Source organism: Cupressus sempervirens, chromosome 2 (genome assembly GCF_028749045.1).
Source record: "Cupressus sempervirens isolate cs-2001-9-10 chromosome 2, ASM2874904v1, whole genome shotgun sequence".
NCBI lineage: Eukaryota > Viridiplantae > Streptophyta > Pinopsida > Cupressales > Cupressaceae > Cupressus > Cupressus sempervirens.
The window spans coordinates 194801176-194827362 of record NC_143119.1 but is presented as its reverse complement, the minus strand read 5'-3'; the positions used below and the strand labels follow the sequence as shown (position 1 = coordinate 194827362).

Sequence of the window (26187 nt, the reverse complement as noted above, 5' to 3'; positions counted from 1 at the left end):
TAGAAAGGAGTGGGTACACATAATAAGTTAAAGATGAAAAAGTTTGGACCATGCATAATACTAAAGAAGCATAATTCAGGAGATGCTTCTAAAGTAGAATTTCCCAATAAACTAGATATTTCACTAATGTTTAACATTTCATATCTGATAGAGTATCATAGAGGAGGTGTTGAATATGAGGTCATAGAATCATAGTGGAGTATTCCAACAACTACTTTGGCTACAAAAGAGATTGAAGACAGTTTGGGCAATCATCTTGGCATAAGCACAAAAAGTAGGACATATGAAGAATATTCGGTCAAATGGAAAGGAATAAATATTGAAGATTCATCATGACTAACAATGGAGAAGGTTGACCATCTTGGTTTTCCTCTAAAAACCTGAGTCATGATAGGGCCACTTCTTGAATTACCCTAGGTGTCTAATGCAGGAGCATCTTGGGTGTAAGGGCAATCTCACATCATCCAGAAATGTTTTTGTTTTATCTTTTTCAATAAGAACTATCTAAGTGTAGAGTTGTTCTTTTTGGAAGATTACTATTTTTAATTAGTCAGTCATTTGAGCTCAAAATATTCTATTTTCTCTTTTGGAGGTTCATTTTAGATATAAGAGGCTCCCTTATAAAGTATCATTTCAAGATCAAGTCTATTTATCAAGTTTTTGATTTTTTTTGGGTATTGGTAGCAGGGTATAAAAACTTTTAACTCAACTTTGAAGGCTTTAGAGCCTCCAAAAAGGGTCAAACATTAGTCACCTAGAGTTTGCACAATGAGGAACTATAGAAAAATGTGTGGCATTTCCAATATGGGCTTATACTAGCAAATCAGAGCAACTAGCAATGAGTGATGGTCTCCAAAAGTTGTACTACTTGAAATTAAAGAAACGTAATTTTGATGCTAAGATGATCAATTATTGTGTTGTTGTTGATGTCAACTTCGTATTGTTTGTTACCAGATGACCTACTGAGAGCATGAGTAGGTACATCCAATGTTGTAACAATATTGAATTGGAGTATGTGACTCAAATGAGAGACTCAAAGATGTCTCTAGATGCTATGTGTTGGATTACATAGACTAGAAACAACTATGAAATGATTCATGATCAATTTAAGGATGATAGTACAACTGAGAGTACAAACAATGATAGATGATGAGTGACTTTATTTGATAGATCAACTCTATGTGGATTTAGGTGTTGTGGGTCACTCTATATTATCTAGACTAATCTATGTGAGTGTTGTTGCAATCATCTAATGATTGATGTACCAGAAGACATAGCTTAAATGGATTGAATATTATTTTGTGAAAAATTGACATAGTATTTAGAACAATTGATGTTAGATCCTAATCAATAATGATTTAGTTGGTATCGGTGAATGTTTTCATGATCAAGGTGTCATGATGATATTGTAGAATGATGTGTAATGGTGAGATGACCTCATACCGATTGTGGCAATCAAATTACTTAAAGTCATGGAAGCATGTTGGAAAAAGTGAAAATTTTTGAGTATTCCTGATTGGAATGATATGTGGTTGCTTATGAAGGCTGATAAAGTTTGGTCAATGATTGATTAGGGGTTGGTAATACATTTTGGTGATTTGGATGAAGTGGTAAGTAAAATTCAAAGGTAATACATTTTTTTTAAGGAAATGGCTTCCATAGTTAGTAAAGGATGTATTTTCAATCAATTTGATGAATTGATGGAGTTGTAGATTGTGAATACTAGGTGTGATTGAGAAATGTGCTGGTTGTCTACAAGAGAAGTAGAGATTATGCTTAACCAGGTATGTACAAGCAAGATACCAATGTTATTCTCATATTACTTTCATTTGTTGAATCATAACATAATCTCTAAGAAAATTCCTTGATCAGATCACTCCTACCAGATTGAGTAGGATCTAATGGGTCTGAAGTTAAATCACTTCAGTGGGTGGCTAAATGTGAGTTTGATATACTTTAACAAGGTCACTCCAAATAGGGAATAGATCCTAACAAGGCTAGAGACAAATTTTGTAACCAAGTCACTCCTAACCAGGTTTTCTCCTAATAGGGCATTTTGTAAAGCTCTTAACAAGAATAGGCCATTAATTGGACATAGTTCAAAAGTGTGCAAATATTTGTGGGTACTAGTTCTTGTTGTGGTTTTTCCCTATAATCAAGGGTTTTCATGTGAAAAATACTAGTGTTCTTTTTTTATTTGTGTGGATGGTTTTTTTTCCTCATTATTTATTGCTTTATATGTCATAAGTTAATGAATGTGATTGAATGGTTAATGAAATGATATATTTTGGGCTGCATGATTAATACAAGTTTAGATTTGGTAGATTACTAATTTCCCCCACCTCTCCTTAATCTTGGACCTTATAATGCTAACACTTGTCTAGCTTCTCATCATCCAAATGAACAATTACAAACCTATTTGAGATATTAGAGTTTCTATACTTATGAAGCTTCTAGCCAATGTTTCCCACATCTTGGGACTATGTTCCTTTGGGGCCCCTTCATGCATCTTGATCTAGTTCCTTCTAATACACCTCCTAGGATTTCTCGTATCTTTGAAAAGGGTTGGACGTTGGAGAGTGGCCTCTAACTCTTATGATTGGTAATCCAAGGTGGTTCCCATAACCTATACAAACCCTTCCCATTCTGCTTAAACTTTCCATACCAACTCTTGTTTCTTGATCCATAATCTAATATTCTTTCTCATCTCCCCATCCTATTTTTTCTTGCCAAAGATTCTCTCATTAACCTCTTTAATTAATTTTTCATTGATTTCTATCATTGTAGTTGGCGTGGTGCTAAAACTCCTCTTTTCTACCTCCTTTAGGAAGCTCACCATATCTTGCTTAGAATGATTGTCATATTTTCTCGGGCCTTCACAAATTCTCCTCCTCCTATTGAAGCCACTCTTCTTCACTCTCTAATCTATTAGAGCATTTTCCTTTTCTTCACCCACTAAAGCATACAAGTCTTCTTCTACACCTCATGATGTACATATTTTCACTCTTTTTCTTCTCTTGCTTCATATAAAAAAAAGTTAATTTTCCATATATCCCTCCTAACAACATTAAGGTTGAAAGAAAATATTAAATCCTTGTATCCTATGTGATGTAGTACAAGGTAGGAGAACTCCCAAAGGAGATGTCCTAGCCCCCAAAAAATAACCACATAGCGAAATATATGCAACAACACATATATTTAGATTGAAAACAACATCAATTCTCTTGATATAATCATACAATTCATACAATTTACATCCAACATGCCTAACTACAAGGCCTTCTGAGTTATGGCCAAATACAACAATAATTACAATAGTAGTTTTGCAAGACTCTACGAGATCCAAACTCCAACTAGCCCAAATATACAATTTGGTAGAAAACCCCAAGAATAATCTAATCTTGTGTTTGCAAACCACTAAGAAACCTTCTTGTTTTCCAAGCTCACACATAGCTACTAGCTCTACTAAACTTTTCTCCTCTCACCTACTCCATCTTCTCCATGCTAAATGAGACAAGATCCTCTACTTATACTAAACCAAGGCACAAGTCAACCTAGAAGCCCTTACATTAAATTAATGCTTACATTAAATGCACCCTCAAGAAATAAGTCAGCTTGGCAACATACATTAAATACATGAAACAACTAAATACTTAGGATAATCCCCAAGTTTACAACGAACTAACTCAAATGATAACATAAGAGTACATGCCCTAAGACATAGGTCCATGTTCCATCCATTGATCCAAATCCAAGAGCACACATGTCAAATCTCTTGAATTGAAGCTTGCAAATACAATCTCCAAGGTCTACTAGTAAATCAAGAACACATGATCAATAGTCACCAAAATGGCTCTAACTTCAAGACGATTGCTCCAATCATGATGCACACTTAGGAGAAGGTTCCCTAACATATCTCAAAGATATCCTCGACTATGTAAACCATCAGTCCATCATTATAAGCTCATAACCCTAGGATGATCCTTCATCAAACACCCTAGGCACAAAGAAAGATATTCTTAGTATCTGGAAGAACATCTTTAAAGGTTCAATGCATAAACCTCAAACTATTTCTTCACACACATATCATCCAAGTTATCAACACACACACTTTTACCTTTGTTCCACTTCTGCAAATTGTTTGCTGCAACTGTCAATTATTTGCATTGCTTCTTCTCATCCTTCCTTAGTGTACCATAGGTCTATTTTCCATGTTTTCCTCTAACCCTTTGAGAATCCTTCAACTCAACTCAACTACCAAAAATCAAGTTCCTCCTTCTAAGTTTTGTATTCTGCAAAGAAATTAGGGAATGCTTCCTACCACCGTTCTTAATAGTAAACACATTCTTGACATAACCATACATGACCCTCTAATAATACTACCAAGATCTACCAAGTAATATGTGACTACTACTCATGTCCACAATATCACATAATAAAAATTAACAAGACATTGCTCTCTTACTTCCAAAACATACCCATCTTGTAACCAATTGATCTTATAAGGACAAGTATGTCTCATTCTCTTCAAACCAAGTTTATGAATCATCTCCTCAACAACTATGTTATCAATACTACCACAATCCACAATTAAATTCCTACATTTACCTCCAAACTTACAATGAGTTTTGATAGATTCCTCCTTTGATAAGGTTCCAATACCTTCTTACCAATTAACACTCTTGGAATCAACAAATTATTCGCCTCCACTGTAGGTTCATTCATTGAGTGATCAACCTCATTCACCATAACTCTTTTATCACCAACATTTCTATCCACATTGGGACATTCAAAAGATCTGTGACCTTCTTCTCCACATCTGTAGCACATATCTTTAAATACAACCTTACCCATTCTTCTCTTTTTCTCAACAGATTTTGGTTCATCTCCAACAATTTTTTTTATCTTTCTTAGAGTATTCATTCTTTTCCTTACCTCAGGATTACCTTGGTGTCTTCTCTTTAACTTTTCTTTTGCCCTTAGAACATACTAATAAGCTTCCTCAACTAAAGCAATATTTAGCATACCAATCTCATCCTAGATACTGAATTTCAAACCATTGATATATCTAGCCACCTTTTCCTTACAAAGTTCTCTATGTCCATACTAGACAATTAACTTGTAGAACTCCTTAGTGTAATCTTTCATAGTCATATCCTTCTATTTCATATTCTACAATCTCTTAAATTATTCAAGTTCATAATCAGCAAGAATGAACTTAGCCTTCAATTGTGTCACCATCAATCCCTAATGATCTTTATTTCACTTCCTCTTCTCTATCTCTTTGTAATTCTTTCCACCAAAGGGAAACGTGTCCTTTTAGCTTAGTTTGTGCTAATCTCACTCTGAGCATATCTCCAATATCCTCTAACTCAAAGTAGTTTTCTAGTTCACCAATTAAATCAATTAGGTCTTCAAGATTCAAAGTACCTGAGAAATCAGAAACATCCATCTTGTGCCTTAGCTTCATCTGGGTTCTAGATCTATCCAATCGACCAACTTTGTCTTCCACAGGCCCCTCCATGCAATTAGTTTTGTCTTCACCACTAGTACCCATAACCATCTTTAGTACCCACATTCCTTGATACACCAGCTATAGCTCTCATGATCTCAATGACCATATCATTCTTCATTAGCTCCATCTCATATCTAAAATTAGATATAGTCTTCTCTAAAATTTTAGTGTCCATAGCTTCATTAAGATCATCAATCGCCCTAGGGTCCAATATTCTTAGAGGCATCTTCCAAGATCTTCATAAACCCAAAGAAACAATTCCACAAGATCAACTAGATCCACCAGATCAACCACAAGATCAACTAGCTATGATACCACTTGATGATGTACAAGGCAAGAGAATCCCCAAAGGGTATATCCTAGCCCCTAAGAAATAATCACACAATGGAATATACACAAAAACATGGATATTTATATCCAAAACAACATCAATTCTCTTGATAGAATCATAAGATTTACATTCAACATGCCCAACTTTAAGGCCTTTTAGGTTATGGCCAAATACAACAACAATTACAATAATAGTTTTGCAAGACCCTACAAGATCCAAATCCCAGCTTGCCCACAGCTACAATTTGGTAGAAAACCCCAAGAAGAATCTAAACTTGTGCTCACAAGCCACCAAGCAACCTTCTTGTTTCCCAATCTCACAGTTAGCTACTAGATCTACTAAAATTCACTCCTCTCAGCTACTCCATCTTCTCCATGTTGAATGATAATGACTCTAGACAAGACAAGACCCTCTACTTATATTAAACCAAGCCAAAATTAAGCCTAGAAACCCTTACATTAAATTAACACTCACATTAGATACACTCTCAAGCCACAAGTCAACTTGGCAACATTAAATTAACACTCACATTAAATACACCCTCAAACCACAAGTCAACTTGGCAACATTAAATACATGAAATAACTAAATACTTAGGACAAGCCCCAAAGTTACAATGCATAACTAACTCAAATGACAACATAAGAGTACACTCCCTCAGACATAGGTCCACATGCCATCCATCAATTCAATCCATGAGTGCACATGTCAACTCCCTCAGATTGAAGGTCATGAATACAATCTCCAAGGTCTGTCAGTAAATCAAGAACACGTGACCAACAATCACCAAAATGGCTCTAACTTCAAGACAATTACTCTAATCATCATGCACACTTAGGAAAAGGTTCCCTGATGTGCCTCAAACATATCTCCAATTGTAAAAACCATCAGTCCATCATTCTTAGCTTGAAGCCCCTGCATACAGGATTGTGGACTACCTAGGATGCTCTTGCATCACCATGAGAAACATTCTTATTTAATATAATAGTTTCTTGAAAATTCACCTCTTCAGTTATTCAATTTACTTTAAAAATATTCTAAATTAATTAGTTGATAGGATTTTTCATGGGGGCAATAGTCCAATGATTTTTTCTCACATAAGTACTTAGTTGCCAGAAACTTTACCCTATCAAAGCTTACAACACCCGTCTTTCAAGAAATCTCATTGAAAACTTTACAACTTGGTTGTGCTAATTCGATTCTTTCCTTCACCATTTCATATTGTACAAAACATTAAAAAAAGAAAAGTTCAGTTCCACTCAACATATAGGATTTCATCAAATGATATATAATGTTCTCATGGTAACTGAAAGAATGTAATTTAGAGCTTTATAAGTTATTGTAGACGTTTTGGAGTAAAAGAGAGAGAAATGCAATGTAAACAAAGAGTCTTTGGATGGGTTGCTTCCAAAATTAGAAGACATCAACCCCAAAATGAGAACTTTACCTGTGGTGAGTTTGCACTTCTGTACAAGAAATTATTTGCATGTTTGTACAGTACAAAAGAGGGGAAATGGAAGTTGCAACAGAGGAGATATAATCATAAGTGACTTTGATTCATTCCCATTTACTAGAGTTGATGCCCACCGATTTCAACTATAGGACGAATGGCTCCTTCACAATGCCTCTGGGAAGCCCCTCCTTACTCTAAAAAAAAAAGTACCTATGATTTTATCTATTTTCTCTATTTTTACTTCTATTCTTTTATTTGAGAGAATTACATTCACATCATTAAGTTTTGACAGTCTTTTAATCATATGGAGGATTTTGTGTCATTCATAATATTTTATAATATTATTTAATTAATTGATAAAAGTATAAGTTTAACATTGTGGTTGAAAGTTTAAGATTGAATGATATTCATTTTGTCAATTTGTATAAATAACAGTTATAAAATTAATTTTTATAATCATTTTAAGTAATTAATTATAATCATAGAATATTTGTAACTATGTTTTATAAGTATCAACAACTAGAGTATGTCATGACTCGATTGTATGGAGTATTTAATTAGAATTAGAATAAAAAAGCTACCCTACTGAGAACATATGCTATTAATTATTTATGAAATAATATTATAAATTTGAACTTAAGTAACAAAACCATGAAAACCTTTATTAGATTAAATTTTCAATATTTATTTTTTAATTTTAATAAAATATCAACCTCTTACAAATAGTGCAATATGTCTTTCTATTTCTCATATATTTATATGAATCATATCATTTAAAACTCAAGAGTCTACAAAGTTGATCCTCAGATGATGTAAGAGAAAAATAATACTTGAAGCATTAAATTTCACAAGATTTCATAATATGAATGGTGTACAAATTATATTAATACAAAGATGATTTGTAATACAGATACTATGGCTTTTTAACTAAAAATTCAAATTTTATGAAAACAACCTCATATAACTATCTACTATACTCTTGCACATATTCTCCATGCAAGTGCTAGTATTGTTCCCATACATCAGCACTTGTTTAACTCTAATAATGGAAATGATCTTTAGGTATATCAATAATCATTAGTCCCTATGTTTAGGTTGGAGACTAATGTTTTTGAGTTGCTTTTCACTATTAGTGTATGTCTCAAAAAATGAACTGCCAAATAATTTCCTTTATACTATGGTTTGGAAATGTTTTTCCATTAAATTGAAATTTTGAAGTTTTTATTTCTATTTTTCTATTGGCTCTGTTGTATTTTCTTGGTAGTTTTTTTTTCCTTAAAAAATTCGCACTAAAATAGGTAGCTTGTTGGCTATGTGGCAAACCTCCTCTCATATTTGGCATTCTACAAATGCTTCACATGGTTAGCTCCTAATTCTGACATTTTGCATACATGTGTACTGGGGCACTTGCATGTATAACACTTATTTTTGCTTAATCTTATTAGTCTTCGTGATAGTTTTGGTGGGGCAAATTTATTTGTGGTAGTTCTATATCAACATTGAGAACCCTCTGAATCTTAAGATTTATCTTTGATTGCAAGAATAATGGTAAGCTTTTCTCTCTATTATCATTTGATTGGTAAAAATTAATTCTATTATAGACATCTTAAAAATTATCCTTTTTGTGAGATTTTTCTCAATCTTCTTGCAAATTTTAGTAGGGCCTTACTATTCTATGGATAAGGGTCCTAGGGGTACTACTTTTGGGGGATGCCTATTTTGCTTCTTAGTATTGCTATTTCGCTTCTTGACATCCACTTCTAGGGTTCTAATTGTCATGGCGAGCTCAATTGCAATCCACATTTCTTCAAACAAAACATCTAAAGAGGTAGCTCAAAATATGTCCCTGATACTTATTCAGATGCAATAGTTGTATCCTCGAAGTGGTTAATTGATCTCCAAATGTAGCTTATTATTTATTTACTTTTTCCAATTTCTTATAGAATGAAATAATTTTTAAAATTAATTTAAATTGGCCAAATAAATATTTTCCATTATTTTTTTCTTGAATGGATGAATTTTTTGTTTTAATTTTTTTTTTGTAACTAATTTTGTGAATTCTCTCTAGATGCGGTGACACGAACGAAATAGTTTTGAATTTGGTAAAACATTTTGAATTTTTTTGTTTTATTTGGTAAATTTCTTTCAAATGTCTGAAGTTTGAGAAGCTTTTTTTTCCTTATTTTTATTCATATGGATTGGTTAATTTCACCAAATATTGGCAATTGGGATGATTTTTGAACTATTCTTTGATTGGGTAGATCATTAAGTTTCCCTTGAATTCTTATAGAAAAGGCTTTTCCTATGTGTTTCTCTATTTGTTGATTTCTTGCCTGCATTGCCTTGTGCTTGTTTACAATTATAAATGCACATATATCCATCAAACTCTTCCTAAAATTGCACGTAGCTTCATACATTTCAACTAAGGATTTTGAAATGGTTGATTATTATAAGTTTTTATCACTTGTACTTAGCCCATTGAAATATATATGGATAAATTGAAAATGGATGACTTATTGTACATGTTTTTGCAGCAAGGATAGAGATGATGATGAATATAAAAGTGACGAAAATGATATGATAAAATAATCAATTTCTTGGCATATAAGTTCATTTCTATTTGTAATGTTTTTGAATACTTTATGGGCTATGCAAATGATTAAGCTGACCCTTCCAAAATTGATATTAATAGATTGAATCTCAAGTGCATTATGTTATGGGATCAAAATACTAAGTCTCAGTTTTTGGACATCTTGTTAATAGTTGATTGTTTTACTCATTTTCTATCTCTTCAATAGAGCAAAATAAAATTGGATATTATAAGGGATTTATTTTATACATAATGAATATATTATGAATATGGTAAAAAATTATCTTATTTGATTTTGGTCTTCTTTGTATTAATAATATTTTATGGTAATGACTGCATTTTCAAATATAGATCCTTTACACAATTTTTGTGTAGCTAACTTGGCTACATGTAATTTTGAAACTATTAATTTCTTTCTAAAATTTATTGCATGATATTCTTCATTTTAGTACGACCAGATAACCCTGTTTATGTGTATATTCGTGTCTGCATGAACACTATTTGAATGAAACATTTTTCCCAATTGAATCCTAAATTGTTCCTAGAATATGATTTATTTTATGATTTTTAAGGCTTAAACTTATTATTGAACTTACTAATTTTAGGACTTCTTAGCATTGTATGTGAATAGGAGAGACAAACTTGTGGCCTAATGTAACTTGTTGGAACAATGTAATTTCATTTTAGTTGCAAAATAATCATTTTAAATCATGAATACTCAAATAATACCACCTTGAATTTGAAGGCCACAAAAAAAATATTTCTCAATCTATGCAGGGGTTCCCTTCTTTCTTCAGAAGATTTAATTTATTTTTCATTTATGAATTACATGTATAGTTTTTGTGTCTCACACTTTCTAGAATTAAACTAAACTTTTTAATGTGTTATATCTCAAAATTTAAAGGGTATTATAATCACAAGGATCATTCTCATGTTTTCTAGGAGGGGATCTAACATAGCTTCTTTGATCCATACATTTATGCTTTGGTCTTCAATAACTCGTGTGATTAGGTTGTGGAGTAAATCAAATCTTATCAACTCATCTTGACCCAAAATGTATTCATAATAAGAATCAATACATATATAGACATACAACCCACAATGTCTATAAGGTTTTCTAAATTCTAAGGATCAAACTAATGTGGACAATAATATTGTTGTAATGATATGTCCATTATATCTCTTGAAATTATCAGATTGAGATTATAACCTTTGCAAGAACTTTAATGTAGATGGATGATGTCACTAGGAGAAGACAATGACGAAGATTAAAACATGGAAGACTGATCACATAAAATATTTTTCACTACACTACATATACACTGCCAAAGGTATTTAAATATATGTTTGAGTCACGTCCCCGATGGAACATGACTCCACATTAGAGTCACGTCCCATCGAGCACATGACTCCTGATGGGACACTTGATGACTTGCCTATACCCTAATTTAATTATTAACTTTGATTAGTGTATATGTAACCCGAATGAAAGAGGAGGGGTAGGATCCACAAACAAAACAACAAATTATGAAGTTAAATAAGAACATATTAGATAAAATAAATACTTAAACAATGCATGACTCAACATGCCAAAATAAGGTGGTGGGACAATAAAAAAATTTGATTAGGATAGGGAGAGAATATATATGGGTAAGACCCACAAACAAAACAACAAATTATGAAGTTAATAAGAGCATATTAGATAAAATAAACACTTAAACAATGCATGACTTGACATGCCAAAATAAGGTGGTGGGACAATAATTTTTTTTTATTAGGATAGGAAGAGAAATATATATATATAATCTGAGTACCATGAATATATATCTCTAAAATCATCAGTAATATTAAAATGTCATTTGACATAAGCTACATACATTAACAATATATTTTTTCCTAAACTCTAGACATGGCTTGCAAACTATACATTGTGTTCGAAAGGAATAGTGGAATATGTCTTACAACAAAAAATCAAGAAATTGTAAGTAGTTACAGTGTCCAGATGTATATTACAGTGATCTAGCAAGCTTAATTTTCAATACAAATGGCGATGCAATTCAAAATCTCTTTAGCTTAGGGAATGTGAATGTTTCCACCACACCTTCGATACTCATGTTATTTGTTTCCATGTATATACTTGCACTAGTTTCGTATGGAATTTTAGCTCCTTTTGGTCTCTTTATGGTAGTGATCTTAATAGGTGTCATTATGGCTGATTATCTAGCATGCAAAGGGGATTGTCATCAAATCTTAATCAAGGCATTTTTGTTATTCCTTGTTTGGCTTCCTTTCTTGGCAGTTCAATAAGGATGATATTGTTATTGTGTGGAAGGTTTTAATGGAACTTCCAAAATGAAGAACTTTAACTATTGGATGACTAATATATAGTGGAAAGTCTGATTAAACTAGAAGAAAACATACTTTTCATAAAATAATAGTTAATATTCCTTATGGCCCTCGCCACATTTCTCATAAAGGCTCATGGTGGTACACAACAAACCAACAACAACAAAAAAAGAATAAAAATATGACCTCTCCCTTTTCCCAATCTCTTATACTTTCAATAAAATAAGCAATAAATATAACACTTGTACACCATACATGGAAAATGTTGCCACAAAATCATGATGAAATTATTTAACAACATAGCTATCACATCCACTAGATGGTGCCTTGAAAGTTCATGTTAGATAAGTTGAGAGCAATAAGAGAGTGAGAATATGGATCACATGTAACTATTGGACAATTACAAAGTGGGAGTCCAATCAAGTAGAGTAGTGGAGTTGTGAATGACATTCTTGAATTGCAAGAGAAAATGTTGCTTTTCTTTTCTTTGAGACATATTATTGGGAGAGTGATTGCAAGTGGATATTGAAAATATTGAAATCATGAAAGTAAGAACAAAAGTAGAGCCACGATAGAACAAGCTCTGATTAGAGGAAGCCGAGGATTAAATTTATTTTGAAATCACATCACAAAAAATGTGAAGTATTGTAATGATTAATCCCACTCCATGTTATACAATTTGACTTTTGACTGATTTAAAAACATTTTATGGGAATGATTTTCCCTACAATTAAACTGAATAATAAAGCAACAATACCATAGTTACAAGCTACATATAGACCTCAATGAAGCTTGGTCCGATAGATCTCCTCTTCCAGTTCATACCTATTTATTAACTATATAGTTTAAGATGGAGTAACAAAATCTAAAATGCACTTCAATAATGCTGAATTAAAACACATAGTAAATAAAATCTAAATGATTTTATTAAAATAACGAAGTGTAATTCTTTAAAAGAATACAAATATCAAATCGCTAAATACAAATCTTGGAAAAGATGGTTTTATTTAGTTTTACAAAGTTTCCTACTATTTGAAAGCAATGAATTTTTTAATTGAATTTATTACCGATTCCCTTACCTTTTGAAAACTTCTGAAACTTACTAGTGCAGTATTTGTTCTTCCACATTTGACATATAGGTTTATATTTAGTGGACAAATGTTTAAAAAAATAAATTAAAAAAATCAAAAGTACAAAACAAGAGAAAATGATATTGTTCTAATTGGTGTTTTATCCTTCTTTTTATATGCATAAAACAAACATGTCATATTCCTAAATGAAGATTGACCTAGCCGATAGGCTTTTCCTATGAGATTGCTTGCAATCTGAAATTGTCTCACGCTAGAAAATAGCTGTCTGTAAATTGTTTGCCGATCACAGTTTTCTGTGAGTGGTACACGGATCTTGAATTGCAAGAATCATATCTTTTCTGCGTTGATTATATCCCTGCAACCATGTTATCTCTGTCATGCAATGATCAGGATTTGAAATTATTGTGCTATCTATCACCGTCAAATCTTAAAATTAAAGGATTGTATCTGATTAGATCACAGCAATAACTGCATTCTCATCTCCTACAACTCCTCATACACGTTAGTTTTCAATGGAATCGCTTTCAATACAAAATATTAGTTTTGTCTCATGGCTTTGGCACTGACCAGTCGGTGTGGCAGAGAATCCTTCCATATTTTATAACAGATTTCAAGGTGATGCTGTTTGATCTCATGTGTGCAGGGAGTGTTTGTCCAGACTACTTTGACATGAGAAAGTACAGTTGTCTTGATGCTTATGTTGATGACCTCCTTGACATATTAGATGAGCTCAAGATAGATAAATGTGTGTATGTGGGTCATTCTGTCTCTGCCATGATAGGTTGCCTTGCTTCCATCAGGAGGCCTTCTTTATTTCAAAAGATGGTGCTACTTGGAGCTTCCCCAAGATTTGCTAACTGTGTATTTCAATAGGAAATGAACTTTTTTTATGGGCCTAAATGAATGATTAAATGTTAGGATATGGAAGATGCCTAATTTTAGGGTATATGGAATGAAGAGAAGGCTTATGCTTGATAATGTGTATGTTTCAGTAAGATGATGTTAGAAAGCCTGGAAATAATGACCCTCACTTCTATTCCTTAGTTTTGAGGTTTCTGTAATAGATTATGTAATTGTTTCAAAATTACGTTCTGGATCACATTCAATGATACATTCTTAAGATATTAGAAAAGTAACATTAAAAAAATCTGAATCATTAATTAGAAATCTATGAAAATCTTGTCTACACTTCAATGGTATTGGTTATGAAGAGTTATAATAATTGTTGACTGGCATCAAGTAATACTGACACATTAATTGTTAAATTTGGACTCACAGGTTATAATAATTGTTGACTGACATTTAAGTAATACTGACACATCAATTATGAAATTTGGATTCACAGGTACTTGAATGATATTGTGTATGAAGGAGGATTCAGAAAAGAGGATATAGACTAGCTATTCCTTGCCATGGAATCCAATTATGCTACTTGGGTGTCTAGATTTGCTCCTTTGGCTGTTGGTGCAGATGTTCCTGCAGCAGTTAGAGAGTTCAGCAGGACCTTGTTCAACATGAGGCCAGACATTGCCCTGTGGGTAGCAAGGACAGTGTTTGAGAGTGACATGAGGGACATCTTAGGCCATGTCAAGGCACCATGCCATGTCATCCAGAGCAACAAGAACATGGCAGTCCCTCTTCCTGTTGCAAATTTCCTCAAAACACACCTTGGAGGGAAGGCTTGGGTTAATATACTGCACGCAGAGGGTCATCTCCCTCAGCTCGGTGCTCCTTCTCTGGTTATCCAGGCTCTGAAGGCAGCCCTTAGCAACTGAAATTTCATTACTCATGGATCATTCTTGCCAGGAGTACATGTCCCCTTTGGAACTATATTTTTGTCAGACATTAAGCTAATGTGTTGCAAACTGAGTATGTAAGATTTGTAACAGTTGATGTTATTTCTACGGTATTATGACTTTATGAATATATGTATTTTTTATTTAGTTCCTGCCATGGCAATAACTATTGCCGAGGCTTTTAGTTAAACAACGATTAATCAATTAGCAAGAGACCAATTACCATTTAGATTTCTTAACCGGCCTATTTAATGCTAATGTTCAATCAATCAAATTTGCTCATTATTTAATGGTAATAGTTCTTAAAAATGTTTTTTTAACAATGTTACTGGCTAATGGTAGATTGACAGAGAAAAAACACAACGTCCCAGGCTAGAGAAGGCACATACAATGAGAGGTCTGAGGAGCCTTGCAGGTACAGAGCATTAAATTTTATCTGCAGGCAGAACACTTGACATCTACAAAACATTTTTCCTTGCATGTTTTTACAGAGGTGGACTGCCTTGGCATATTTTATGGCATTATTTCTTTGTTGAAGTCGGCACATTAAATTAATGTTCTAGGAAGGAAAAAGCTCAAAAGGAAAGTGGCATTTTGTGGTGTGACTTCATCTTAATGTGGTAGATTGCATGGCCCTATCAATACCAAAACTTTTTATCCAATCTACAAGTCTGTCAACATCTCCAATTAATACAAAAGTGAGCCAGATATGATCATGCTTCGTCAAATGCCTGCAATTTCACATGTATCCATTGCCCTTGTAGATAGATGGGTGTGCGGAGCCGAGCTAATTAATGGTCGAATTCAGATGATAATGTGCCACGTATGGGCATGGCCTCCTTATATTTTTTCCTACTTTCATTTTCGCTTCACAAGAAGAAGAATGATTAAAATGCAGAGGTGCTTTTTGGATTTCAAAACGGTTTTGTAAAAGGCTCAAAAGATATACATGCATTGTTTATTAAGGAACCAAATTGGGCTCTGGCGTTGAAAAATGTTGTCTTCTGCTACTTTCAGTTGTGTAGTGAGGACTACCATTGGTGGTGTAGAGCTCATCTAACTTCAGGCTCCTCTGCACTGTACCTATACGAGCCTCTATTTCTTCAACGCTGGAGATCACAAAAGTTGTGTTAGGAATCTTCTTCACTAAGCTGGAGATCACAAAGGTTGTGTTAGGAATCTTGTATTTTGGCTACATGACAATCATCTCATATGCATTCTTTGTGTTGACTGGAACTATTGGGTTTTACATATGTTTTTGGTTGTGTGGACTATTTATGCACCCGTAAAGATTTATTAAAGCTTTGTATTGTGGCCAATTCTTTATAGATGAACACATTGATTTTGTCACTCAAAATTAATCTTTTGGGTGTGAGATTTGCATTCTACATCCATGCTATGAAAAGATGGTGATTGGAAAGCTATTTTAGAAGTTACACATGCTATATTATAATTCTTTGTTGTATTAGATTAGAAATTACTTTATTTATATAGAAATTGCAAGTTACCCACCCGTTCTACCTTTCATGCAAGTTAACAAGAATTGTTTGAAATTATAGAACTGGATGTGAAGGAACTGCTGGTTATAACATTTGCCAACAAAGTCAATGATTATAGTTTTCTTTTTTCAGTTTTGTTTTAAAATGTTCAAGCTGTTATTATAATACTAAACAGAGAATATAATTATCGATTGTTAGAAATCTAAAAGCTATGCCGAGGCTATAATTTTTCAAATTTCATTTTCTAGACTCTTGGTAGTGTACCTAAAAACTGATATACTCTGTGATTTCTAAGTTTCCATTCTTTTGATCATGGCAGCATACCTGAAGATTGAAACACTTCCTGTGTTTTGAATTCCCATTCTCTAGACCATAGAAGTGTACCTAAAGGTGGAAACACTTCGTGATTTTGTTAGCACATGTCAAGGGTAGATGTGGCATCCTTTCTGGTTATTGTACGATTGATTATTGTATATGACTTGTATAATATTTGATAGTGACTCCGCAAGTGTTATGATATTATATGCTTGTGGTTATCTTTGAAGTATTTTTCATAGAGACACATCTTACATATGTTGTGTACAGTCACTTTATGCATGACATTTGTAAGATGCGTTTCTATGAAACCTTTAGTCATATATGACTCGTTGGGACATTGATTTTTTCATATTTTTCACATACCATACTTCCTTCTCGCACACCATTATCCTTCTGAAGTATCTTTGTCATCCTGAAGAATCTTTGTCAGTGTAGGAATTTCTCCCCAAAACCTTTTCTACCTTATTCTATTTTACTAAATTACCCTACCAGCAATGGTAGGAACTATGCTACCCTGCAACACTTGTTTTTATAGGTAATGGATCAAAGTTTAGATTAACTATTATTGTTTTTTGTATAAATTATTAAATTAAAATAGATTTGAATCTAAATCTTCTAAAATAAAATATTCATCACATCTCTGTTTTACACACTTTCTGCTCTTTTTTATCTCTCACATAATAGTAGAAAGAAGAATTTATGTTGGATTTTGCAAAAGCAAAAACAATTTGTGCTGGGAAATCATAAACAAATTAATGGGGAGGGAAAGAAAGTTGTAAGTAGTAAAGGGGATATACGTGGATGTTGGTACAAGATCATCTCCATTCCATGGCACTATTAGCCCAAGAATGATGTGCCATTATCAGAGAGACCAGTCCCTACCTTGCCCTTTTCTGTTTAAGAGGGTTCTTTAATTGGTTGCAGGATATCAAATCATTTGGAGATTGCAAGGCAATTTGTTTCTGTTGTGCATGACAAATCCATTTTTGTGGTGTTGTCCAACAGAAGAGAGAGATGCACTTACATAATTCTCAAATTAATAAAAGCTTATCTATACACTTTCGAATCATGGTGAAGATTAAATTGCTCCAATTGGGGAATAGTTTCTTGTCACAGATCTTCATCTATTGTTTCCTTGAACTTTGCTAATGGTGTTCCATTTCCTATGCCTTCCACTATCAATGCCACTTCAGCCTCTTTCCCGCATATGCACCCTTGAATGATTTGATGTCCCACCTAATTCCTTGTCTGGGCCTATATCATTTTAACTCACCTTTCTAGGTGATTCTAGGATTGTTAAATATGGGCGATCTCACTCTGGGAGGTCCCTTGCTTCCAGTTATGTTTCACTCTCATGGAATTTCTGTTGTCGATCTGTCAAGTAGTGTCCTAGACAAAAAAAATGCCCTAAGACCTAGGCAAAGCAAGGATTCTAATGATTTTATCCATATCAAATGACAGATTTGAGGGCCCTGTACTAAAATCAATTTCCCAAATTCATCATATGCTCATGCAAAGTCTCTCTGTCAACAATCTTAGTGGCGAATCCTTTCTGCCATTAAAAGATTGAGTTCTTTCCTACTTCATATGGCTGAGTGGATTTGATGCAGGAGCATCTTGCATGGAAAAATTATTGGGAAAAAAAAAATTGAAAAAAAAAATTAAAAAATTTGTGGAGGAGAAAGAAAGTGACGAAAATTAGAGGAGAAATAATAAAAAAATAAAAAAGGGGAAAAAGGAGAAAAGAAAGAAAAAGAGGATTTCTATTTTCGAGGTGCATAGGTGGCATAATAGAAAAAATAAAAAATAAATGTTTGTTATTCCATTTATCAAGGTGTGTGGGTAGAATTCTAGAAAGTTATGAATATTGTAGAAAGTTGTGGATATTGTAGAAGGTTATGGAAGTTGTAGAAGGTTGTGGAGGAATTCTAGAAGGTTGTGGATAAGTCATGTATTGGGTGGTAAGTGCCTATTTAAGCAAGGCATATGAGCATTTCTAATAAAGCTCAAGGAGAAGCTCGAGGAGTAGAAGCTCGAGAAGGAGAAGCTCGAGAAGGTGAAAGCTTTGGAAGGAAAAGCTTGAATGTGTGAAAGCTAGAAGGTGTGAAAGAGAAGGAGAAAGTGAAGAGTGAGTTTTCCTGAGTTTGTGGACAGAGCGCCGAATGTGAGGCAGTTTACAGCAGGATTGTGGTGGAATTGTGAGTGTGTAGACAGAGCGTCGAATGTGAGGCAGTTTACACTTGGATCTTGGATAAGGTTAGAGAAGACCTAGTGATTGCGGTTTAGAAACAAGGAGGTTGTTTGGTGGCTTGCGAGCACAAGTTGAGATCTTAGAGGTTTCTACCAGAGTGTGGATCTGGGCTAGCTTGGGTTTGGATTGGATCTTGAGAGATCTTGTTGCATTCTTTGTCATGAGTTGGTAAGGGTGGTGTGGCCCTTCGTCAGTGGTATCAGAGCGGACCTTAATTAGTGGTATCAGAGCCGTACTTCATCAAGTGGTATCAGAGTGTTACCTTCATCAAGTGGTATTAGAGCGTACTCCATCAAGTGGTATTAGAGCAGGAGTTCCTGAGTGTACAAGCAGATCGCCGAAGTGTGAGGCAGTTTGTACTGGAGGACCTTGGTTGGGTGAAGTTTATCAGAGTAGGAGTTCTTAAGTGTACAAGCAGATCGTCGAAGTGTGAGGCAGTTTGTACCAAGACCTTGGTTGGGTAAAGTTTATCAAAGTAGGAGTTCCTGAGTGTACAAGCAGATCGTTGAAGTGTGAGGCAGTTTGTACCAGGACCTTGGTTGGGTGAAGTTTATTAGAGTGGGAGTTGCTGAGCATGTAAATAGATCGCCGAAGTTGAGGCAGTTTGCACCAAGACCTTGGGAGGACATGCAGATTGATTGATGGATGCGGAGATGGAAGAGTGAACTTGTTGAGGCATGATTGTGGAGAGCTGGTGGATTGCAAATCCGTTGTCCTAGACTTGTGATGTGGTTCCTGATTGTTTGTGCGAGGTGGCAGGTTGCAATCTGACTTGCAAACAATTCGAGGTTGTCACAAGGAGCGTGGGAAGGATTTGTTGCAGAGGGTTTACGAAGATCTTGGAAGATGGCTCCAAGAGGATTGGACCCTAAGATGATTGCAAAAATCCGTGATATAGTGGAGAGGAATTTTTCTAAGATTTTTGCTCGGTTGGATGCTAGATTGGTTGATCAAGCTAAGAAGGTCTAGGTGGAAGAGGTTGGTTTTGCTGATCAGTTTGTGGAGTCTGATGCAGAACCTACAAAGCAACTAGAAGTTGTTGCTGAAGATATTCATAACCTTGTTGATGTTGGGACAGATGTTGGTTTTCATGATCAATTGGTTGAGTCTGACATGGAGATTGTGGAGCACTCGGTTGTGGATGATCTAGTTGATGTTGGTGGTGACTTGTATGTTGCAAAGCACTTGGTCGTGGATGATCTGGTTGTTGGAGGTGAGTTATGTATTGCAGAGCATCTTGTTGTGAGCAATGAGGTTGCTGGTGTTGAGAGTTTGGCATGTGTTGATGGAGATCTACATGTGGTTGTTGATGTGGGGTTTGTTGCAATGGGTGTGAATTCACTAGTTGCTGATGTGGATGAGAGTTTTCTGTTCAAGCATTATGTTCAGTTTGTACCTAGGAATGAGCTTGTTGATTGGATGGTTGAGATGTTGGTGTGGAAGGTTTGCATGGTGGTTTTGTTGTCCCTATTGAGGTGGAAGCCTTTGGTGAAGATGAAGATGGTGGTAGATCTTACTTTTGGCGTCAAAGTGTGGGACACACTTTTCTATCTACCGGAGGAGTCTGATGCAGGAGCATCTTGCATGGGAAAATTATTGGGAAAAAAAAAAATTTGTGAAGGAGAGAGAAAGTGATGAAAATTAGAGGAGAAATAATAAAAAAATAAAAAAGGGGAAAAAGGAGAAAAGAAAGAAAAAGAGGATTTCTATTTTCGAGGTGCATAGGTGGCATAATAGAAAAAATAAAAAATAAATGGTTGTCATTCCATTTATCGAGGTGTGTGGGTAGAATTCTAGAAAGTTATGAATACTGTAGAAAGTTGTGGATATTGTAGAAGGTTATGGAAGTTGTAGAAGGTTGTGGAGGAATTTTAGAAGGTTGTGGATAAGTCATGTATTGGGTGGTAAGTGCCTATTTAAGCAAGGCATATGAGCATTTCTAATAAAGCTCAAGGAGAAGCTCGAGGAGTAGAAGCTCGAGAAGGAGAAGCTCGAGAAGGTGAAAGCTTTGGAAGGAAAAGCTTGAATGTGTGAAAGCTAGAAGGTGTGAAAGAGAAGGAGAAAGTGAAGAGTGAGTTTTCCTGAGTCTGTGGATAGAGCGCCGAATGTGAGACAGTTTACAACAGAATTGTGGTGGAATTGTGAGTGTGTAGACAAAGCGCCGAATGTGAGGCAGTTTGCACTTGGATCTTGGATAAGGTTAGAGAAGAGCTAGTGACTGCGGTTTAGAAACAAGGAGGTTGCTTGGTGGCTTGCGAGCACAAGTTGAGATCTCAGAGGTTTCTACCAGAGTGTGGATCTGGGCTAGCTTGGGTTTGGATTGGATCTTGAGAGATCTTGTTGCATTCTTTGTCATGAGTTGGTAAGGGTGGTGTGGCCCTTCGTCAGTGGTATCAAAGCGTACCTTCATTAGTGGTATCAGAGCCGTACTTCATCAAGTGGTATCAGAGTGTTACCTTCATCAAGTGGTATCAGAGCGTACTCCATCAGGATTGATTACAGGGCCCTGGCTGAAACAAAACTCATGAGGTGAAAAATGTTTCACAGATTTATCTCCTGAGCTTTAGAATTCAAAGTAGGCTCACTACTCTACATAAAATATCTCGAACTTTGGCAAACATGTATCTTAGGCATTCTCAGAGTAACTACAACATGTTAGTAAAACCTGAGCATGCTTAACTATAGAGTTTCCTCCATGGTTAAATTCAAAAGGTTGCAACCCCATTTGCAATATCACATAAATAAATCCTAATAGCAATATCATAAGGTGAAGATGAAGTTAAGCTTCTTGACTTTTGGTCTAGCCCTTTTGCTTTGAGAGTCATGATTAGGATTGAAGAAAAAGGTGTAAAATATGTGTTTGTGGAAGACCTCTTCTCTAATAAAAGCCCCCCTTTTATTGAAAATGAATCCAGTGAGTAAGATGGTACTTGTTCTTCAGGATGGCAGACCTATGGCTGAATCTGCCATTATACTGCAATATATTGATGAAGTATGGAGTAATGGCCCTACTTTTTACCATCTGATTCATATGAAATCCCAACTGGTTGAATCCATTACCATAAGCCATTAAAATGTCTGTCACCATTACCTCATTAAACAGGCCTGAGAAGTTCAAAATAACCCTTAGCAAGGGAAACAACTCAAACTGAATAGCTCTCCCAGATAAAAACTCTTGCGCAAATAGTAATTCGAAGTTGCTATGCCATGATTGCAGGTATCCAATGACCAAATTGCTTGAAAAAGCTTAGAAATCATCATGAAAAATGCAATGGGAAGGTACTTCATCACTGTACATGCTCCCTGAGAAATAATGGAAGCTTAAGTGGACATCTATCAAAGGTGAAGAAACATGGCTCTAAATTTTTTATTAACCCTTTCCAATGAAAGTTCAAAAATTAACAAATAATTTAAATAAAACTATTGTAGTTAAAAAAAAATCCTTTTACTACTTGGTGATTGAATATGTATTATAGTTACATAATTTAAAAGTGTTTTCTTGTTAATTTTCATGGTCATTAATTTTTAAACAAATTTTATCTTTCATTACATGTTAACTTTGGCAAAGGAAAAAAAGAAAAAATTCTTCAGCATCATCTTGTGCCTGAAAAGTAACAATTCCTAGAATATTAGGTATTTTCACAAATTTAATACAATTTGAATAAAAGATTTTATGTAAGGTGGCAGTTAAGGTTTTCAACGATGTATAGTTTTGCAGAATGCCACATTATAATTTGTCATGACAATTCTTTTAATTAGTATTGAGAAGCATTTAAATATAATGATAAGGGACAATTTGATGTTCTTTTTTGATAAAAAATTTGTCACGACAATTCTTTTAATTAGTATTGAGAAGCATTTAAATGTAATGATAAGGGACAATTTGATGTTCTTTTTTGATAAAAAAAACAGTCTATTCGTCATTCAAAAAATCAATTTGCTAAGATTAATATTTAGAGACGATTCATAATTTACATAATAATTTAAAAATTAATAATAGAAATATATATTTTAATTAAAAAAAGGTTATTATAATATAGAGAATATAACATACTTTATCATATGGAATGAATAGGAAAGTTCAAGGTGCTTGTTGGACTAACATAAATTCAAATGGTGAAGTACACTTCAAATTTGATAGAAGTGGGCTCTTGCATATGGTAAACACCATAAATGTGATAGTTTCTAAACTTACACAAGGCAACGCTAGATAAGGGAATTTTTTTGGAGAGTAATGCTAAAGAGTGATGGAATCATTGTACAATATATGTGACACTTGGATGACAATGATTCTTCTTGGATGTCTTGATGAGGGTTTTGAATGACTCATGTAGAGATGTCAAGGGTGGAGATTTAGTATAGAAAAAAAAATAGAAATCTAAGCTAAGAAAATATAACAATATATGGAAAAATACTAAGATGTGCTATGTTTGAAGTATGGAGAGGGAGATAGCTAGAGGGACATCAAGCGATAAAACTAGGCAAATATAAAGGCAAAAAGAGTGAGATAGGAAAAGGTTAGGAAATAGCAATAGAGAGGAAGATAGGGATAGAGTTGAAGATGGATATGGAGGAGAGGGATATATAGAGAAGAAAATGGATTCATAAAGAGATAGACTAGAGGGGTGGATCGAAATGGTAGAGATAATTGCATATATACTACACATATAGAAAAAATGAGAGAAGGGGATAAACCAAGAAGATAGATTTAGTAAATGATATAAAAATAGAGATTGAGAACTATGGTAATATAATGTGTGTGTGTGTGTAGAAGAGAGAGAGAGAGAGAGAGGGAGAGAGAGAGAGAGAGAGAGAGAGAGAGAGAGAGAGAGAGAGAGAGAGAGAGAGAGAGAGAGAGAGGAGTATGGATATGGATATTAAGATGAAGAGGGAGGGGTACATAAAGAGGGGTATGTAAGATATTAATATATAATGAGGAGAGAATGAGATAGGAAGAGGAAGAGAGAGATGCAAATGGCGAGATAGACTGATAGAGAGATCAGGAGATTTAGACAGGTTCTTGTTGTCCTTTGTTTGACATATTTGTTAATGGTTGTATATGGTGTACAATAATTTTAGTTGAATAATTGTTTTTCAAAGATCAATAATGGAAGTGTTAAATGAAATAATATTTTATTATATGTTTGTTGGCTAGTTTGTTGTAACATTCTTATACCTTAAATAAGTTAGATTAGGTTTTTAAAATTAAAAAAAATTATGAAATACAAAAATGAATGTTAGCATACAAGTGTAGAAAAATTAAAGTAAACAAGATCTAATTAAAAAATGTATACAAATAAGCTTCAACAAGATTACGTCAACTATTATCACTTCTTTCCTATTTCTTTCATGTTCTAAATAAATGTATATTATAAAATTATAAAGGATGTTAACATATAAGTGTAAAGAAACAAAAGAAAACAAGATCTAATTAAAAAAATGTATATAGATAAACTTCAACAAGATTGTGCCATATGTTATCACATCTTTCTTATTTTTCCTTTTATGTGAAGTTCTATCTGCCCTTCCTTCCAACACTCAATGCTTTTCACATAAAAAGTAACATTACAATTTTAAAATATAATTTTCACAAAAAAAAAACTTAGCCTACAAAATCTGTTGATTAATGCACTTGTAGTAAATAAGCATTAGTTGTCAAAGGCAAGATGAGTGTAGGCCTAAAACACTAGTGAGGAACATAAGTAGGTTTGCCACATTAAATCTTGCTAGATAGTGTTGTAAGTAGTCACATAGTTGAACATCATACATCGAATTTTTCAAAGAACTCAAACAAATAACAACAAATTAAAAAAAAAAACTAGAATAGGAACTTATAGAGCATAATTCTGAGGAATTTTCTCAATGCTTCTCTATTGATTACCTTTTTAAAATAAACCTACTATTTCTAGGAAATACTTTGTGCATTGCTTTAACAACATGATAATTGAAAAAAAATTAGATCATTAGTGTGCATTAAAATATAATATTAGTATTAAGTATAATACTTTGATGTCCTTGAAAATTATTTCACTTTTCTATAGATAGAAAATTAGTAAGTGCAAAATGGTATAAAAACAAATGCCAAACTTAGTTTTAATGTTACTAAATTAAATTAAATTAAATTATTTCTTAATGAGTTATGACTTTCCTTAATGAATTTAAATAGAATTTTAATTTAAAAATATATATACATTATTCAACTTTAATAACTTATATCAAATTGTTGATAAAATAATTTAAACTTTTAACTAGATTGTATTTTAAAAAATAAATCATTATAATAAAATAAAATAAATATTGAATACATTTAATTCTACAATATTTTGTGGAAATGATAATATTTATCAATACATAACTAATATATAATATAAATAAAATAAACTATATAATATCATATTATATATTTATTATTTATTATTTGTACTATAGTATTTTTTAAATATATATTACAATTGTAAATGAGTTCATGTAACATTGTTTAATATATAATTAATATCAAAATAAAAAATCTTATAAAAATCTTAATTAGACATATAAATGATTTTTTTTAAATTTTTAAAAAATTCAAATATTGACATATTATTGATGTATAATGCATTCTAAAATCTGGAAGCACAAATTGATAAGCACAAATTGATAGTGCAATACATAATGTCAATTTTATATGCTTCCTTCTATTATATGTATTTTTAATTATTCTTTCAAATAAAAACCCTATTGGCTACCCTTGCACCTCCTTTTGGGTGCAAGTGCTAGTAATTTACTATCTCATGTTGCATATATGCAATTTCTGTTTAATTTTTACTTATTTAATTTATTGAACATTGAATTATATAATTATTAATCTTCTGATTAGAATGATACTATAAAACTATGATTTCTTTGGTCACAACAATATTAAGACCTTTTGACCACAATTGTCTCTACGAACTTCCTATTTTTACAAACTTGAATGATCTCTTTCAACAATTCTTAATCCCCTCTTCTTACAATATGG

The 26187-nt window shown here is 33.4% G+C and overlaps 1 pseudogene; it reads left to right on the top strand.

Annotated features, from left to right (window-relative positions):
* LOC149571741 (putative strigolactone esterase DAD2) overlaps positions 1-15101 on the top strand; it is a 144116-nt pseudogene extending 129015 nt beyond the window's left edge.
* Positions 15102-26187: the final 11086 nt, after the last annotated feature.